Raw genomic sequence first — 15,447 nt, 5'->3', positions numbered from 1 at the left:
TGCATGAATCCACGGGAGTATTTTGAAACAATTATTGAGAATTGTTGGTTATTTCCTTGATCCAATATTGGTTTATTTATACATATTATTGAGAATATGTACGAATTCGTGATTGAGAACGTTTATTCTGTTGGAGGTGGTACATACACTATGTTATTTACTTGTAACTTCGTCTGTCTTTTGAGCATTTTTGCTAGTCTCACGCGTGAGACTGAGATTCGAGTGTCACCTTCTTCTGCGCGAGGAGGTGAATGTCTCGCCCAATGAAATGACTTCGGCTCGTGTTGAGTATAGTGCATCGTTACGCGTAGTATCGATGTTTTTACTCGTTAGTCCTTGAGGAGTCGGGGAGATAGGTCTGAAGTCGCGATGGAAGACGGCTCGGGTCGCCTGTTATTGAGAGCAGGTTATGACGACGAATTACAAGTAAACGACATCAGAAAATACTGGTATTTTATTTTTATCCAAGGATTACATATGTTATAATATTTTAGGATTCTAGACGTTCGTCCAAATGATTGTGAGCGTTCGTTAGCAATTGGCAATCCAGGTTTCAACTTGAGCGTCCGTCCCTAAATTGGAATCCACAAGAAGTAATCTTGGGCGTTCGGTACTGAGTATTAGTGAATGCAATCGTTCGTTCTTAAAAATAGAATTTTAGGTTTGAATCCTGAGCGTTCGGTTTTGGGTATAAGTGAACGTTCGGTTTTTAAGTATAAGTGAGCGTCCGGTTTTGAGTATAAGTGAGCGTTCGGTTTTGGGTATAAGTGAGCGTTCGGTTTTGGGTATAAGTGAACGTTCGGTTTTTAAGTATAAGTGGGCGTCCGGTTTTGAGTATAAGTGAGCGTTCGGTTTTGGGTAGAAGTGAGCGTTCGCTTTTGGGTATAAGTGAGCGTTCGGTTTTTAAGTATAATTGAGCGTTCGGTTTTTGAGTCTAAATGAGCGTTCCGTTTGTGGGTATAAGTGAGCGTTCGGTTTTTAAGTTGCTTATTCTCAAGTGTTGAACCTTGAGCGGGTATTAGTGACTATTGAGCGTTCGGTTAAGTTTTGATTTAAGCACCGTTCGGTTAGCTGCTGATTTATGTCGTTCGGTCAGGCTTCTTTTAATGCCGTTCGGCAAAGGGACTTAGGGCTTCGACTGAGTATCAAAACGTCCGTCCTTATCATGTCCGGATTAATGGTGTTTGATTTGAGTGTTCAGTATTGAGATATTAGTGGGTATAAGCGTTCGTTCCTAACATGGAACTCTTGGGTAGCAATCTTGAGCGTTCGGCTTTAAGTGTTTGGTTTGGATCTTTGACGTTCGACCTTGGTTTAATTGTGTTTGTGAGCGTTCGTTCTCGATGATGTTAATCCTCAGGAAGTACTCGTCTGAGGTAACGTACGACTAGACTTGATCTCGAGCGTTCGTCCTTGGAGCTCGGTTAATAAGGTTTGGTGTTCATCGGCAGCGTTCGGCCTTTGATGATGATTGATTCCAGAACGTTCGTTCAGACAGCATCAGAGTTGGAAATAGCGTTCGGCAATAATGCATGAATCCACGGGAGTATTTTGAAACAATTATTGAGAATTGTTGGTTATTTCCTTGATCCAATATTGGTTTATTTATACATATTATTGAGAATATGTACGAATTCGTGATTGAGAACGTTTATTCTGTTGGAGGTGGTACATACACTATGTTATTTACTTGTAACTTCGTCTGTCTTTTGAGCATTTTTGCTAGTCTCACGCGTGAGACTGAGATTCGAGTGTCACCTTCTTCTGCGCGAGGAGGTGAATGTCTCGCCCAATGAAATGACTTCGGCTCGTGTTGAGTATAGTGCATCGTTACGCGTAGTATCGATGTTTTTACTCGTTAGTCCTTGAGGAGTCGGGGAGATAGGTCTGAAGTCGCGATGGAAGACGGCTCGGGTCGCCTGTTATTGAGAGCAGGTTATGACGACGAATTACAAGTAAACGACATCAGAAAATACTGGTATTTTATTTTTATCCAAGGATTACATATGTTATAATATTTTAAAGAGTGTTTGTCACAGTTCAAAATAACACTAGGTAGAATGGAACCAGTTTTATAATTGTTCCCTTGTTGTAATCACGTAAAATATGAGAAAGCAAATAACATTTGATAGCTGTCAATACTAAATTTCGTCATATTATCTAGTAAAATCCTAGTAAAATCTAAGTAAAGAGGGGTAGCTGTAAATACTAAATTTTCGTCCGAATTGATTTTTTTGGCTTTTACTGTAACATCCCAAAAATTTACCCTTTAAAATTCAAAATTTAAAATATTGTAATAATACATTTAGGATAACACCCCGTCCAAAGAGCACCCATGGGAACTGTACCAACTTCAGAAGGCCTGAGAGGTGGATCTGGGTTGGGCATCTGGTGAGAGGAGGTGAAGAATTGTTGAGGTTGCAAGGAGATCTTGATCTGCGCGTCTGGGAGGAGTTAGATCCCAAAATTTACATGGAAGTCTTCAAGAGGTAAGGGGAGTTTGATTTATTTCATTAATTGTTGAAATAATCTGTATTTGATGCAAATCTGGGAAGAAGGGGATGAAAATGGAGGTTTTCTGGGTTTTCTGGACTTTGGTGCGTTTCTGCAGAATTTCTGCAGAAAGCGCGTACGTCCAATTTTGGTGAATCAAAATTGGACGTCCGTTCAAACAGTGCTCGACCAAATAGTGGTCGTCCAATTTCTGAACGTTCGGTTATTGTTCTGAGCGTCCGCCCGAATCAGCCAACTTAGAACGTTCGTCCTTGGTTTGTAATAGTGATATTAGCGTTCGGTCAGGGCTTATTTTAAATACCGTTCGGTGAAACCTAAATTAATAGTGTCCGGTTAAGTGTGAATTTAACACTGTTCGATTGAATCGCTCGGCCAGGATTCTAGACGTTCGTCCAAATGATTGTGAGCGTTCGTTAGCAATTGGCAATCCAGGTTTCAACTTGAGCGTCCGTCCCTAAATTGGAATCCACAAGAAGTAATCTTGGGCGTTCGGTACTGAGTATTAGTGATTGCAATCGTTCGTTCTTAAAAATAGAAGTTTAGGTTTGAATCCTGAGCGTTCGGTTTTGGGTATAAGTGAACGTTCGGTTTTTAAGTATAAGTGAGCGTCCGGTTTTGAGTATAAGTGAGCGTTCGGTTTTGGGTATACGTGAGCGTTCGGTTTTGGGTATAAGTGAACGTTCGGTTTTTAAGTATAAGTGAGCGTCCGGTTTTGAGTATAAGTGAGCGTTCGGTTTTGGGTATAAGTGAGCGTTCGCTTTTGGGTATAAGTGAGCGTTCGGTTTTTAAGTATAATTGAGCGTTCGGTTTTTGAGTCTAAATGAGCGTTCCGTTTGTGGGTATAAGTGAGCGTTCGGTTTTTAAGTTGCTTATTCTCAAGTGTTGAACCTTGAGCGGGTATTAGTGACTATTGAGCGTTCGGTTAAGTTTTGATTTAAGCACCGTTCGGTTAGCTGCTGATTTATGTCGTTCGGTCAGGCTTCTTTTAATGCCGTTCGGCAAAGGGACTTAGGGCTTCGACTGAGTATCAAAACGTCCGTCCTTATCATGTCCGGATTAATGGTGTTTGATTTGAGTGTTCAGTATTGAGATATTAGTGGGTATAAGCGTTCGTTCCTAACATGGAACTCTTGGGTAGCAATCTTGAGCGTTCGGCTTTAAGTGTTTGGTTTGGATCTTTGACGTTCGACCTTGGTTTAATTGTGTTTGTGAGCGTTCGTTCTCGATGATGTTAATCCTCAGGAAGTACTCGTCTGAGGTAACGTACGACTAGACTTGATCTCGAGCGTTCGTCCTTGGAGCTCGGTTAATAAGGTTTGGTGTTCATCGGCAGCGTTCGGCCTTTGATGATGATTGATTCCAGAACGTTCGTTCAGACAGCATCAGAGTTGGAAATAGCGTTCGGCAATAATGCATGAATCCACGGGAGTATTTTGAAACAATTATTGAGAATTGTTGGTTATTTCCTTGATCCAATATTGGTTTATTTATACATATTATTGAGAATATGTACGAATTCGTGATTGAGAACGTTTATTCTGTGGAGGTTGGTACATACACTATGTTATTTACTTGTAACTTCGTCTGTCTTTTGAGCATTTTTGCTAGTCTCACGCGTGAGACTGAGATTCGAGTGTCACCTTCTTCTGCGCGAGGAGGTGAATGTCTCGCCCAATGAAATGACTTCGGCTCGTGTTGAGTATAGTGCATCGTTACGCGTAGTATCGATGTTTTTACTCGTTAGTCCTTGAGGAGTCGGGGAGATAGGTCTGAAGTCGCGATGGAAGACGGCTCGGGTCGCCTGTTATTGAGAGCAGGTTATGACGACGAATTACAAGTAAACGACATCAGAAAATACTGGTATTTTATTTTTATCCAAGGATTACATATGTTATAATATTTAAAGAGTGTTTGTCACAGTTCAAAATAACACTAGGTAGAATGGAACCAGTTTTATAATTGTTCCCTTGTTGTAATCACGTAAAATATGAGAAAGCAAATAACATTTGATAGCTGTCAATACTAAATTTCGTCATATTATCTAGTAAAATCCTAGTAAAATCTAAGTAAAGAGGGGTAGCTGTAAATACTAAATTTTCGTCCGAATTGATTTTTTTGGCTTTTACTGTAACATCCCAAAAATTTACCCTTTAAAATTCAAAATTTAAAATATTGTAATAATACATTTAGGATAACACCCCGTCCAAAGAGCACCCATGGGAACTGTACCAACTTCAGAAGGCCTGAGAGGTGGATCTGGGTTGGGCATCTGGTGAGAGGAGGTGAAGAATTGTTGAGGTTGCAAGGAGATCTTGATCTGCGCGTCTGGGAGGAGTTAGATCCCAAAATTTACATGGAAGTCTTCAAGAGGTAAGGGGAGTTTGATTTATTTCATTAATTGTTGAAATAATCTGTATTTGATGCAAATCTGGGAAGAAGGGGATGAAAATGGAGGTTTTCTGGGTTTTCTGGACTTTGGTGCGTTTCTGCAGAATTTCTGCAGAAAGCGCGTACGTCCAATTTTGGTGAATCAAAATTGACGTCCGTTCAAACAGTGCCTCGACCAAATAGTGGTCGTCCAATTTCTGAACGTTCGGTTATTGTTCTGAGCGTCCGCCCGAATCAGCCAACTTAGAACGTTCGTCCTTGGTTTGTAATAGTGATATTAGCGTTCGGTCAGGGCTTATTTTAAATACCGTTCGGTTGAAACCTAAATTAATAGTGTCCGGTTAAGTGTGAATTTAACACTGTTCGATTGAATCGCTCGGCCAGGATTCTAGACGTTCGTCCAAATGATTGTGAGCGTTCGTTAGCAATTGGCAATCCAGGTTTCAACTTGAGCGTCCGTCCCTAAATTGGAATCCACAAGAAGTAATCTTGGGCGTTCGGTACTGAGTATTAGTGATTGCAATCGTTCGTTCTTAAAAATAGAAGTTTAGGTTTGAATCCTGAGCGTTCGGTTTTGGGTATAAGTGAACGTTCGGTTTTTAAGTATAAGTGAGCGTCCGGTTTTGAGTATAAGTGAGCGTTCGGTTTTGGGTAGAAGTGAGCGTTCGCTTTTGGGTATAAGTGAGCGTTCGGTTTTTAAGTATAATTGAGCGTTCGGTTTTTGAGTCTAAATGAGCGTTCCGTTTGTGGGTATAAGTGAGCGTTCGGTTTTTAAGTTGCTTATTCTCAAGTGTTGAACCTTGAGCGGGTATTAGTGACTATTGAGCGTTCGGTTAAGTTTTGATTTAAGCACCGTTCGGTTAGCTGCTGATTTATGTCGTTCGGTCAGGCTTCTTTTAATGCCGTTCGGCAAAGGGACTTAGGGCTTCGACTGAGTATCAAAACGTCCGTCCTTATCATGTCCGGATTAATGGTGTTTGATTTGAGTGTTCAGTATTGAGATATTAGTGGGTATAAGCGTTCGTTCCTAACATGGAACTCTTGGGTAGCAATCTTGAGCGTTCGGCTTTAAGTGTTTGGTTTGGATCTTTGACGTTCGACCTTGGTTTAATTGTGTTTGTGAGCGTTCGTTCTCGATGATGTTAATCCTCAGGAAGTACTCGTCTGAGGTAACGTACGACTAGACTTGATCTCGAGCGTTCGTCCTTGGAGCTCGGTTAATAAGGTTTGGTGTTCATCGGCAGCGTTCGGCCTTTGATGATGATTGATTCCAGAACGTTCGTTCAGACAGCATCAGAGTTGGAAATAGCGTTCGGCAATAATGCATGAATCCACGGGAGTATTTTGAAACAATTATTGAGAATTGTTGGTTATTTCCTTGATCCAATATTGGTTTATTTATACATATTATTGAGAATATGTACGAATTCGTGATTGAGAACGTTTATTCTGTTGGAGGTGGTACATACACTATGTTATTTACTTGTAACTTCGTCTGTCTTTTGAGCATTTTTGCTAGTCTCACGCGTGAGACTGAGATTCGAGTGTCACCTTCTTCTGCGCGAGGAGGTGAATGTCTCGCCCAATGAAATGACTTCGGCTCGTGTTGAGTATAGTGCATCGTTACGCGTAGTATCGATGTTTTTACTCGTTAGTCCTTGAGGAGTCGGGGAGATAGGTCTGAAGTCGCGATGGAAGACGGCTCGGGTCGCCTGTTATTGAGAGCAGGTTATGACGACGAATTACAAGTAAACGACATCAGAAAATACTGGTATTTTATTTTTATCCAAGGATTACATATGTTATAATATTTTAAAGAGTGTTTGTCACAGTTCAAAATAACACTAGGTAGAATGGAACCAGTTTTATAATTGTTCCCTTGTTGTAATCACGTAAAATATGAGAAAGCAAATAACATTTGATAGCTGTCAATACTAAATTTCGTCATATTATCTAGTAAAATCCTAGTAAAATCTAAGTAAAGAGGGGTAGCTGTAAATACTAAATTTTCGTCCGAATTGATTTTTTTGGCTTTTACTGTAACATCCCAAAAATTTACCCTTTAAAATTCAAAATTTAAAATATTGTAATAATACATTTAGGATAACACCCCGTCCAAAGAGCACCCATGGGAACTGTACCAACTTCAGAAGGCCTGAGAGGTGGATCTGGGTTGGGCATCTGGTGAGAGGAGGTGAAGAATTGTTGAGGTTGCAAGGAGATCTTGATCTGCGCGTCTGGGAGGAGTTAGATCCCAAAATTTACATGGAAGTCTTCAAGAGGTAAGGGGAGTTTGATTTATTTCATTAATTGTTGAAATAATCTGTATTTGATGCAAATCTGGGAAGAAGGGGATGAAAATGGAGGTTTTCTGGGTTTTCTGGACTTTGGTGCGTTTCTGCAGAATTTCTGCAGAAAGCGCGTACGTCCAATTTTGGTGAATCAAAATTGGACGTCCGTTCAAACAGTGCTCGACCAAATAGTGGTCGTCCAATTTCTGAACGTTCGGTTATTGTTCTGAGCGTCCGCCCGAATCAGCCAACTTAGAACGTTCGTCCTTGGTTTGTAATAGTGATATTAGCGTTCGGTCAGGGCTTATTTTAAATACCGTTCGGTTGAAACCTAAATTAATAGTGTCCGGTTAAGTGTGAATTTAACACTGTTCGATTGAATCGCTCGGCCAGGATTCTAGACGTTCGTCCAAATGATTGTGAGCGTTCGTTAGCAATTGGCAATCCAGGTTTCAACTTGAGCGTCCGTCCCTAAATTGGAATCCACAAGAAGTAATCTTGGGCGTTCGGTACTGAGTATTAGTGATTGCAATCGTTCGTTCTTAAAAATAGAAGTTTAGGTTTGAATCCTGAGCGTTCGGTTTTGGGTATAAGTGAACGTTCGGTTTTTAAGTATAAGTGAGCGTCCGGTTTTGAGTATAAGTGAGCGTTCGGTTTTGGGTATAAGTGAGCGTTCGGTTTTGGGTATAAGTGAACGTTCGGTTTTTAAGTATAAGTGAGCGTCCGGTTTTGAGTATAAGTGAGCGTTCGGTTTTGGGTATAAGTGAGCGTTCGCTTTTGGGTATAAGTGAGCGTTCGGTTTTTAAGTATAATTGAGCGTTCGGTTTTTGAGTCTAAATGAGCGTTCCGTTTGTGGGTATAAGTGAGCGTTCGGTTTTTAAGTTGCTTATTCTCAAGTGTTGAACCTTGAGCGGGTATTAGTGACTATTGAGCGTTCGGTTAAGTTTTGATTTAAGCACCGTTCGGTTAGCTGCTGATTTATGTCGTTCGGTCAGGCTTCTTTTAATGCCGTTCGGCAAAGGGACTTAGGGCTTCGACTGAGTATCAAAACGTCCGTCCTTATCATGTCCGGATTAATGGTGTTTGATTTGAGTGTTCAGTATTGAGATATTAGTGGGTATAAGCGTTCGTTCCTAACATGGAACTCTTGGGTAGCAATCTTGAGCGTTCGGCTTTAAGTGTTTGGTTTGGATCTTTGACGTTCGACCTTGGTTTAATTGTGTTTGTGAGCGTTCGTTCTCGATGATGTTAATCCTCAGGAAGTACTCGTCTGAGGTAACGTACGACTAGACTTGATCTCGAGCGTTCGTCCTTGGAGCTCGGTTAATAAGGTTTGGTGTTCATCGGCAGCGTTCGGCCTTTGATGATGATTGATTCCAGAACGTTCGTTCAGACAGCATCAGAGTTGGAAATAGCGTTCGGCAATAATGCATGAATCCACGGGAGTATTTTGAAACAATTATTGAGAATTGTTGGTTATTTCCTTGATCCAATATTGGTTTATTTATACATATTATTGAGAATATGTACGAATTCGTGATTGAGAACGTTTATTCTGTTGGAGGTGGTACATACACTATGTTATTTACTTGTAACTTCGTCTGTCTTTTGAGCATTTTTGCTAGTCTCACGCGTGAGACTGAGATTCGAGTGTCACCTTCTTCTGCGCGAGGAGGTGAATGTCTCGCCCAATGAAATGACTTCGGCTCGTGTTGAGTATAGTGCATCGTTACGCGTAGTATCGATGTTTTTACTCGTTAGTCCTTGAGGAGTCGGGGAGATAGGTCTGAAGTCGCGATGGAAGACGGCTCGGGTCGCCTGTTATTGAGAGCAGGTTATGACGACGAATTACAAGTAAACGACATCAGAAAATACTGGTATTTATTTTTATCCAAGGATTACATATGTTATAATATTTTAAAGAGTGTTTGTCACAGTTCAAAATAACACTAGGTAGAATGGAACCAGTTTTATAATTGTTCCCTTGTTGTAATCACGTAAAATATGAGAAAGCAAATAACATTTGATAGCTGTCAATACTAAATTTCGTCATATTATCTAGTAAAATCCTAGTAAAATCTAAGTAAAGAGGGGTAGCTGTAAATACTAAATTTTCGTCCGAATTGATTTTTTTGGCTTTTACTGTAACATCCCAAAAATTTACCCTTTAAAATTCAAAATTTAAAATATTGTAATAATACATTTAGGATAACACCCCGTCCAAAGAGCACCCATGGGAACTGTACCAACTTCAGAAGGCCTGAGAGGTGGATCTGGGTTGGGCATCTGGTGAGAGGAGGTGAAGAATTGTTGAGGTTGCAAGGAGATCTTGATCTGCGCGTCTGGGAGGAGTTAGATCCCAAAATTTACATGGAAGTCTTCAAGAGGTAAGGGGAGTTTGATTTATTTCATTAATTGTTGAAATAATCTGTATTTGATGCAAATCTGGGAAGAAGGGGATGAAAATGGAGGTTTTCTGGGTTTTCTGGACTTTGGTGCGTTTCTGCAGAATTTCTGCAGAAAGCGCGTACGTCCAATTTTGGTGAATCAAAATTGGACGTCCGTTCAAACAGTGCTCGACCAAATAGTGGTCGTCCAATTTCTGAACGTTCGGTTATTGTTCTGAGCGTCCGCCCGAATCAGCCAACTTAGAACGTTCGTCCTTGGTTTGTAATAGTGATATTAGCGTTCGGTCAGGGCTTATTTTAAACCGTTCGGTTGAAACCTAAATTAATAGTGTCCGGTTAAGTGTGAATTTAACACTGTTCGATTGAATCGCTCGGCCAGGATTCTAGACGTTCGTCCAAATGATTGTGAGCGTTCGTTAGCAATTGGCAATCCAGGTTTCAACTTGAGCGTCCGTCCCTAAATTGGAATCCACAAGAGTAATCTTGGGCGTTCGGTACTGAGTATTAGTGATTGCAATCGTTCGTTCTTAAAAATAGAAGTTTAGGTTTGAATCCTGAGCGTTCGGTTTTGGGTATAAGTGAACGTTCGGTTTTTAAGTATAAGTGAGCGTCCGGTTTTGAGTATAAGTGAGCGTTCGGTTTTGGGTATAAGTGAGCGTTCGGTTTTGGGTATAAGTGAACGTTCGGTTTTTAAGTATAAGTGAGCGTCCGGTTTTGAGTATAAGTGAGCGTTCGGTTTTGGGTATAAGTGAGCGTTCGCTTTTGGGTATAAGTGAGCGTTCGGTTTTTAAGTATAATTGAGCGTTCGGTTTTTGAGTCCAAATGAGCGTTCCGTTTGTGGGTATAAGTGAGCGTTCGGTTTTTAAGTTGCTTATTCTCAAGTGTTGAACCTTGAGCGGGTATTAGTGACTATTGAGCGTTCGGTTAAGTTTTGATTTAAGCACCGTTCGGTTAGCTGCTGATTTATGTCGTTCGGTCAGGCTTCTTTTAATGCCGTTCGGCAAAGGGACTTAGGGCTTCGACTGAGTATCAAAACGTCCGTCCTTATCATGTCCGGATTAATGGTGTTTGATTTGAGTGTTCAGTATTGAGATATTAGTGGGTATAAGCGTTCGTTCCTAACATGGAACTCTTGGGTAGCAATCTTGAGCGTTCGGCTTTAAGTGTTTGGTTTGGATCTTTGACGTTCGACCTTGGTTTAATTGTGTTTGTGAGCGTTCGTTCTCGATGATGTTAATCCTCAGGAAGTACTCGTCTGAGGTAACGTACGACTAGACTTGATCTCGAGCGTTCGTCCTTGGAGCTCGGTTAATAAGGTTTGGTGTTCATCGGCAGCGTTCGGCCTTTGATGATGATTGATTCCAGAACGTTCGTTCAGACAGCATCAGAGTTGGAAATAGCGTTCGGCAATAATGCATGAATCCACGGGAGTATTTTGAAACAATTATTGAGAATTGTTGGTTATTTCCTTGATCCAATATTGGTTTATTTATACATATTATTGAGAATATGTACGAATTCGTGATTGAGAACGTTTATTCTGTTGGAGGTGGTACATACACTATGTTATTTACTTGTAACTTCGTCTGTCTTTTGAGCATTTTTGCTAGTCTCACGCGTGAGACTGAGATTCGAGTGTCACCTTCTTCTGCGCGAGGAGGTGAATGTCTCGCCCAATGAAATGACTTCGGCTCGTGTTGAGTATAGTGCATCGTTACGCGTAGTATCGATGTTTTTACTCGTTAGTCCTTGAGGAGTCGGGGAGATAGGTCTGAAGTCGCGATGGAAGACGGCTCGGGTCGCCTGTTATTGAGAGCAGGTTATGACGACGAATTACAAGTAAACGACATCAGAAAATACTGGTATTTTATTTTTATCCAAGGATTACATATGTTATAATATTTTAAAGAGTGTTTGTCACAGTTCAAAATAACACTAGGTAGAATGGAACCAGTTTTATAATTGTTCCCTTGTTGTAATCACGTAAAATATGAGAAAGCAAATAACATTTGATAGCTGTCAATACTAAATTTCGTCATATTATCTAGTAAAATCCTAGTAAAATCTAAGTAAAGAGGGGTAGCTGTAAATACTAAATTTTCGTCCGAATTGATTTTTTTGGCTTTTACTGTAACATCCCAAAAATTTACCCTTTAAAATTCAAAATTTAAAATATTGTAATAATACATTTAGGATAACACCCCGTCCAAAGAGCACCCATGGGAACTGTACCAACTTCAGAAGGCCTGAGAGGTGGATCTGGGTTGGGCATCTGGTGAGAGGAGGTGAAGAATTGTTGAGGTTGCAAGGAGATCTTGATCTGCGCGTCTGGGAGGAGTTAGATCCCAAAATTTACATGGAAGTCTTCAAGAGGTAAGGGGAGTTTGATTTATTTCATTAATTGTTGAAATAATCTGTATTTGATGCAAATCTGGGAAGAAGGGGATGAAAATGGAGGTTTTCTGGGTTTTCTGGACTTTGGTGCGTTTCTGCAGAATTTCTGCAGAAAGCGCGTACGTCCAATTTTGGTGAATCAAAATTGGACGTCCGTTCAAACAGTGCTCGACCAAATAGTGGTCGTCCAATTTCTGAACGTTCGGTTATTGTTCTGAGCGTCCGCCCGAATCAGCCAACTTAGAACGTTCGTCCTTGGTTTGTAATAGTGATATTAGCGTTCGGTCAGGGCTTATTTTAAATACCGTTCGGTTGAAACCTAAATTAATAGTGTCCGGTTAAGTGTGAATTTAACACTGTTCGATTGAATCGCTCGGCCAGGATTCTAGACGTTCGTCCAAATGATTGTGAGCGTTCGTTAGCAATTGGCAATCCAGGTTTCAACTTGAGCGTCCGTCCCTAAATTGGAATCCACAAGAAGTAATCTTGGGCGTTCGGTACTGAGTATTAGTGATTGCAATCGTTCGTTCTTAAAAATAGAAGTTTAGGTTTGAATCCTGAGCGTTCGGTTTTGGGTATAAGTGAACGTTCGGTTTTTAAGTATAAGTGAGCGTCCGGTTTTGAGTATAAGTGAGCGTTCGGTTTTGGGTATAAGTGAGCGTTCGGTTTTGGGTATAAGTGAACGTTCGGTTTTTAAGTATAAGTGAGCGTCCGGTTTTGAGTATAAGTGAGCGTTCGGTTTTGGGTAGAAGTGAGCGTTCGCTTTTGGGTATAAGTGAGCGTTCGGTTTTTAAGTATAATTGAGCGTTCGGTTTTTGAGTCTAAATGAGCGTTCCGTTTGTGGGTATAAGTGAGCGTTCGGTTTTTAAGTTGCTTATTCTCAAGTGTTGAACCTTGAGCGGGTATTAGTGACTATTGAGCGTTCGGTTAAGTTTTGATTTAAGCACCGTTCGGTTAGCTGCTGATTTATGTCGTTCGGTCAGGCTTCTTTTAATGCGTTCGGCAAAGGGACTTAGGGCTTCGACTGAGTATCAAAACGTCCGTCCTTATCATGTCCGGATTAATGGTGTTTGATTTGAGTGTTCAGTATTGAGATATTAGTGGGTATAAGCGTTCGTTCCTAACATGGAACTCTTGGGTAGCAATCTTGAGCGTTCGGCTTTAAGTGTTTGGTTTGGATCTTTGACGTTCGACCTTGGTTTAATTGTGTTTGTGAGCGTTCGTTCTCGATGATGTTAATCCTCAGGAAGTACTCGTCTGAGGTAACGTACGACTAGACTTGATCTCGAGCGTTCGTCCTTGGAGCTCGGTTAATAAGGTTTGGTGTTCATCGGCAGCGTTCGGCCTTTGATGATGATTGATTCCAGAACGTTCGTTCAGACAGCATCAGAGTTGGAAATAGCGTTCGGCAATAATGCATGAATCCACGGGAGTATTTTGAAACAATTATTGAGAATTGTTGGTTATTTCCTTGATCCAATATTGGTTTATTTATACATATTATTGAGAATATGTACGAATTCGTGATTGAGAACGTTTATTCTGTTGGAGGTGGTACATACACTATGTTATTTACTTGTAACTTCGTCTGTCTTTTGAGCATTTTTGCTAGTCTCACGCGTGAGACTGAGATTCGAGTGTCACCTTCTTCTGCGCGAGGAGGTGAATGTCTCGCCCAATGAAATGACTTCGGCTCGTGTTGAGTATAGTGCATCGTTACGCGTAGTATCGATGTTTTTACTCGTTAGTCCTTGAGGAGTCGGGGAGATAGGTCTGAAGTCGCGATGGAAGACGGCTCGGGTCGCCTGTTATTGAGAGCAGGTTATGACGACGAATTACAAGTAAACGACATCAGAAAATACTGGTATTTTATTTTTATCCAAGGATTACATATGTTATAATATTTTAGGATTCTAGACGTTCGTCCAAATGATTGTGAGCGTTCGTTAGCAATTGGCAATCCAGGTTTCAACTTGAGCGTCCGTCCCTAAATTGGAATCCACAAGAAGTAATCTTGGGCGTTCGGTACTGAGTATTAGTGAATGCAATCGTTCGTTCTTAAAAATAGAATTTTAGGTTTGAATCCTGAGCGTTCGGTTTTGGGTATAAGTGAACGTTCGGTTTTTAAGTATAAGTGAGCGTCCGGTTTTGAGTATAAGTGAGCGTTCGGTTTTGGGTATAAGTGAGCGTTCGGTTTTGGGTATAAGTGAACGTTCGGTTTTTAAGTATAAGTGGGCGTCCGGTTTTGAGTATAAGTGAGCGTTCGGTTTTGGGTAGAAGTGAGCGTTCGCTTTTGGGTATAAGTGAGCGTTCGGTTTTTAAGTATAATTGAGCGTTCGGTTTTTGAGTCTAAATGAGCGTTCCGTTTGTGGGTATAAGTGAGCGTTCGGTTTTTAAGTTGCTTATTCTCAAGTGTTGAACCTTGAGCGGGTATTAGTGACTATTGAGCGTTCGGTTAAGTTTTGATTTAAGCACCGTTCGGTTAGCTGCTGATTTATGTCGTTCGGTCAGGCTTCTTTTAATGCGTTCGGCAAAGGGACTTAGGGCTTCGACTGAGTATCAAAACGTCCGTCCTTATCATGTCCGGATTAATGGTGTTTGATTTGAGTGTTCAGTATTGAGATATTAGTGGGTATAAGCGTTCGTTCCTAACATGGAACTCTTGGGTAGCAATCTTGAGCGTTCGGCTTTAAGTGTTTGGTTTGGATCTTTGACGTTCGACCTTGGTTTAATTGTGTTTGTGAGCGTTCGTTCTCGATGATGTTAATCCTCAGGAAGTACTCGTCTGAGGTAACGTACGACTAGACTTGATCTCGAGCGTTCGTCCTTGGAGCTCGGTTAATAAGGTTTGGTGTTCATCGGCAGCGTTCGGCCTTTGATGATGATTGATTCCAGAACGTTCGTTCAGACAGCATCAGAGTTGGAAATAGCGTTCGGCAATAATGCATGAATCCACGGGAGTATTTTGAAACAATTATTGAGAATTGTTGGTTATTTCCTTGATCCAATATTGGTTTATTTATACATATTATTGAGAATATGTACGAATTCGTGATTGAGAACGTTTATTCTGTTGGAGGTGGTACATACACTATGTTATTTACTTGTAACTTCGTCTGTCTTTTGAGCATTTTTGCTAGTCTCACGCGTGAGACTGAGATTCGAGTGTCACCTTCTTCTGCGCGAGGAGGTGAATGTCTCGCCCAATGAAATGACTTCGGCTCGTGTTGAGTATAGTGCATCGTTACGCGTAGTATCGATGTTTTTACTCGTTAGTCCTTGAGGAGTCGGGGAGATAGGTCTGAAGTCGCGATGGAAGACGGCTCGGGTCGCCTGTTATTGAGAGCAGGTTATGACGACGAATTACAAGTAAACGACATCAGAAAATACTGGTATTTTATTTTATCCAAGGATTACATATGTTATAATATTTTAGGATTCTAGACGTTCGT

This window comes from Vigna umbellata, chromosome 10, assembly GCF_029865625.1.
Source record: "Vigna umbellata cultivar VRB3 chromosome 10, Vumbellata_1.0, whole genome shotgun sequence".
In the NCBI taxonomy this organism is placed as follows: Eukaryota; Viridiplantae; Streptophyta; class Magnoliopsida; order Fabales; family Fabaceae; genus Vigna; species Vigna umbellata.
Note: the sequence above shows the minus strand (reverse complement) of the source record.